This window comes from Triticum urartu, chromosome 7A (genome assembly GCF_056163025.1).
Source record: "Triticum urartu cultivar PI428250 chromosome 7A, HENAU_Tu73, whole genome shotgun sequence".
In the NCBI taxonomy this organism is placed as follows: Eukaryota; Viridiplantae; Streptophyta; class Magnoliopsida; order Poales; family Poaceae; genus Triticum; species Triticum urartu.
This window is the reverse complement of record NC_141879.1, coordinates 704,701,770-704,706,643: the sequence shown is the minus strand read 5'-3', so window position 1 is coordinate 704,706,643 and position 4,874 is coordinate 704,701,770. Positions and strand designations below refer to the sequence as shown.

Below are 4,874 nucleotides of genomic sequence, written 5' to 3'. Positions count from 1 at the left end.
GCAGTCCTGTATTAGGGGGTCCTCGGGCGTCCGGGCTATGTGACATGGGCCAGACTCATGGGCCTTGAAGATAAAAGATGGAAGGCTTTACCCCGTGTCCGGATGGGACTCTCGTTGGCATGGAAGGCAAGCTAGGCGCTCGGATATGAAGATTCCTTCCTCTCTAAACCGACTTTGTACAACCTAGGCCCCTCCGGTGTCTATATAAACCGGAGAGTTTAGTCCATAGGGTCAATCATAATCATACAAGCTAGACATCTAGGGTTTAGCCATCACGATCTTGTGGTAGATCAACTCTGGTAATCCGTATACTCATCAAATTCAATCAAGTAGGACGTAGGGTTTTACCTCCATCAAGAGGGCCTGAACCTGGGTAACCATCGTGTCCCCTGCCTCCTGTTACCCTTGATCCTTAGACGCACAGTTCGGGACCCTACCCGAGATCTGCTGGTTTTGACACCGACAGTGGTCTTGCCTGATGTCGATGATGATACCCGTGCCTGTGGCCGTCGTGACATACTTTTTATGTTCCTACTTCTTAGTTTCTTTAGATGACGATGATGATGTTCCATGTCTTGCAATACTTATGTTCATGAAGTTTCGACGATGATGATGTTGATGATCTTTAGATGATGAACTTGAGTACCTTTAGATGATGATGATGATCTTGAGTATCTTTAGATGATGAACTTGATGATGATCTTGAGTATCAGATGATGATCTGTCATATTTCTGTGTATATATGCATACTGTCGTATTTTGTGTCTTTGAATGCTTTCAAATTGAAAGAAAAGAGAGAAAACAGAGCAAATAAAAATACAGAACAGATCTATAGCCATGGCCAGGAGAAACTAGGACCTGCCACATGGTGAAGGTATGCCGACGGCCAGACCATCGGCATACCCTGCTGCTAGGAGCGCCCAGCAGCTGCCGCGTGGCACTAGTATGGTGACGGCCTCGCCGTCGGCATACCAGTGCCACGTGGCAGCCCATGGTTGGGCAGCGTGTTTGACGGCGCCGTCTGGTGCCGTCTGGTGAAATTCTACGCTGACGGTGTTTTTATGCTGACGGTCGTACGGACGCCGTCGGCATATATGTCTATGCCGATGGTCTGACGCAAGTACGCTGACGTTATCTACGCCGATGGGGATATGCCGACGGTGGCCGTCCACATAGACCTATGCCGACGGCAATGAGCCTATGCCGACAGCCGGCGGCCGTCGACATAGGGTGTTAGTCCGGTAGTGGTCCTTTGGTGCCTACTCCACGGCCCATTCACCTCCGCACCGGTGGAAAAGGTGGTTGAGCTCTCCTGACCAGAATTGGACCCGAAGATCTAGAGGCAATCCATGGACTTTTTCTTGTTGTTAATGCATGCTTGCTCGCATACATGCATGCATGCATTTTCTGTACGTGTGTGGGACATGAGGATTGAAGTTAGTTTTCTGTACGTGCGCTTAGCAGCTGAGCTGCCCAAGCAGACTAAAATAAATGACATCAATCTTGCGGATCTCACCAAGCAAAGTTCTCTGCCAGAGTCCACTCCGACTGTGCACCTAGACGCCCTCTTCTCATGGTTGTACTAATTAATCCATCCTCTTCTCAGTCGCTAATTGTTGTTCTGTGCTTGCGTCAATTGCTCCATCCTCTTCTCTCTGTGCTTTTCTGTAGTAATTAGTTATCAGGTCCTCCGCCGTATCTCAAGTTCCACAGCTTTTTTTGCATGGCAGCAGTAGATCACATGTCCGCGTCAGCTTTCATCTGCAAGTTGATGCTGCCATATCATCAGCCACTATGGCAGCCACCAAGTCCCCCACATGAACGTCCGTGTTCAGCTCGGTCCGGCCAGGTGCGGCTAAATTTCGTGTTTTGACCCTTTTCTGAAACCTATTCGAGATTTGACCCTAGTTTTAATTTTTTTCGAAATCTGACCTTTTGCTACCGCCAGAGGCCATGGCGGTAGGGTATAACAGCCTACCACGAAGGTCCCTGGCTGTAGGGTTGCATGCCCTACCGCCAAAAACCTTCTAAGTATTGAACACAGTGCGTGCTCATGCCTACTGCCAAGTACTTGGCGGTAGGGTTGTGCAGGCTACCGCCAGCCTGGTTGGCGGTAGCGATGTTTCCTATCGCCAAAGTCCCTGACGGTAGGCTGTTAGACCCTACCGTCATGGGCTCTGGCGGTAGCAAAAGGGTCAGATCTCGAATTTTTTTAAACTAGGGTCAAATCTCGAATAGGTTTTAGAAAAGGATCAAAACACGAAAATTTGCCGCCAGGTGCAACCAACAGCTGTCATGTCGGCCACTGGAACCACCAAATTTGGCTCCGACCGGCCAGACATAAATATCCGCCACTATCAGGAACAATTCCGGACTTTCCCCTAGCATCATATGAATGAAAAAAGATGACTCAATTATACCAAACAAAGGCTTTAATAGCATGGATTAAAAACGTTGAAGTTCCTGTGGTATTTCCGTGCTTTACAAGTCGTATGAAGTTTCCCCCGCATGGCCGTTTGATGGTTTTTGATCGGTCAAGCATCATCCACCAAATATATATTGGAAGGAGAAGAAATAGTTGATTGCACGAAAGAAAATCGATGGCCACACAACGGGATGACGGAGTATCTCATCTCTTTTTTGCCGCAGCTAGATTGGAATGAGATGGAACAATTGATGTGTGGGAAAAAAACAATGATCATGTCCGACGGTGAAGGACGATATCATTTCTTTTTTTAAACCTAGGATCTGATCTTTTTCCCATCAATCTCAAAAGGGGAAAGGAGACCACGTTATCTATCATAATGGGATGGTGGGTAATTTTTTCACTTAAATCTTTATCTTTATCTTTACCTAATAATAATAGGGGAGGGGAGACCACGTTTGGACTCTACTGCAGTTGCCATATGTTGCCACGTTTGGACTTTACACTGTTTGGTTGTGAGTTCTCCTTCATATGTGTGGCGTGTCTGAACCAAATAGTAGACAGAAAACTGATCCGTTTTCGGCGGCCGTACTCATGTCCCATGTCGTGGCGGCAGCGGTGGCGTCGTTGTCGTTGTCGTTGGCGATGTTGCTATATACGCGGTGTGTCATCGCGGGTCCAGAGGATGTTCCGCGTGCTGGGGTTTCAGCGTTGTCGCCGTCATCGGGGGCGCTGCTACGTGGCGTTTCATCATGGATCCGCAGGGTGTTGAACGCTGGCGTGGTTCCCGCCGTCCCCCTTCGCGCTGCTCAACGGCAAGTTGTCCAAGACCATGTTGACGTCCCTGGCCATGTGTCCCCTGGCACTCACCTTCCTGCTTCTTGCCAACGCCTGCGTCACCGGTGTGCTCCGTGCATACCCACACGAGCGGCGACGGGCATGTATGTTGCTCCCGCCCAGCGTCGACATCGCACGCGTACCTCGCGCTCGTCGCCACGCTCCTCTTGGGCTCCTACATCATGTTCTCCGCCAACGTCGCCTTCTGGCTGCTCTTCCTGGCCTTCGGCGCTGCAGACCTTGGCTTCACCTCCCGCGTGTCCATACCAGAGCTCTCGGCGTCGCCACGGTCGTCTGCAACCACGCTGTCGTGGTGGCGGCCATGGAGGAGCGATGCACCGGGCACGCCGCGGTGCTGAGAGCGTGTGTCCTCATCAGGGGTCACATGCCCACCATGCTGGCAATGGCACTGCCTACCAACCTGGGCATGGCGGGGGCGGATGCGCTATTTCACCTCCGGGTGGTGTCGCACCGGATGGCCGGGAGGCTGGCGAGGCCTTCTCGGTCAGAATACATCCACATGCCCTGCGTCGTCCTTGAGATCATCGTCAGCTGCTTGCTCTACAGGAGCTGCAGAGAGGAGTGAAACAGATGAGCTGAGAGAGCTAGAGCCCAAGCAGAAGGTTGGAGATCACCTATCTATCATTTAAAAACTAGCTATCGATCTGTTGGTTAGAAAATTTCTGTTGGTAACTCCGGATCCATGTTCGTGTTTCGCAGCACGACGTAGCCCCTCCTTCTCCCATGAGTATAAAAAAACTCGAGCCCGTACCACTATTGTTTTACCCAGCAAAACCCAGAAGCCGTAACGGCAACTTCTTGAGGCGGTTGTTGCACTTCTGGAGGTCGAGCAGGGAGTTATAGCCCTTCTTCTGGTGGACCAGATGAGACATCCCCATCGGAATAGTGGATAGTGTAACAAGACGACGGACGCTTGCCTGCCGCGCCCGCACTCCAACACTAGATGCACGGGTTCGCGGCGCACCTTTCTTACGTGGGTTGCCGAGACATCAAGTAAGCCACAATGCACTTCTTCCACAATGCTATTCATTATTGTGGTTTCAATTGCATTGGGCAATTTAGATATTTGGTGCCAAAGCTTAAACAATATTGGTTTTTTCCTATGACATATCACGAGCCCTCCTACCTGTTGCTGCTCTAGATCGAGTTCGTATGCTCTTCTCAAGCCTATCGTCATGGATTTAGTTCCTTTGTGATTTTGAGTCCGACCGAGCATGGCAAGTTGGCAACACTACTGCAAGATCATAGTAACTACAAGAGAAAAAAAATCATATGTGCAAGGTGAGTCCACACTTCATTCAAACTCCTTGCTTTTTCTCTTGCTATATCTCTGTCCTATATTTTCTTCTCACATTTTAAAATAAAAAATAGATGGTATGAATTTGGCTAATGTTGGCTGGTCGAGAGATGACAGATCTATTTGGGTCTGGATCCTGGGATTCACTTGTTGAGTACAAGGTGCACGTGCTATCATATAACTCTCTGGTAGTGTGTTGCGGCTGGGGAAGAGACAAGGAGAGAAGAGAACAATTCAACAGGGGAAGAATAGAGCCAGGAGCAGCAAAAACAATGGTCATTGATTCTGTGCTAT

At 49.5% G+C, this 4,874-nt stretch overlaps 1 pseudogene; it reads left to right on the top strand.

Annotated features, from left to right (window-relative positions):
• Nucleotides 1-3,070: 3,070 nt before the first annotated feature.
• Nucleotides 3,071-3,912, top strand: LOC125519387 (uncharacterized; annotated as a pseudogene).
• The last annotated feature ends 962 nt before the right edge of the window (nucleotides 3,913-4,874 follow it).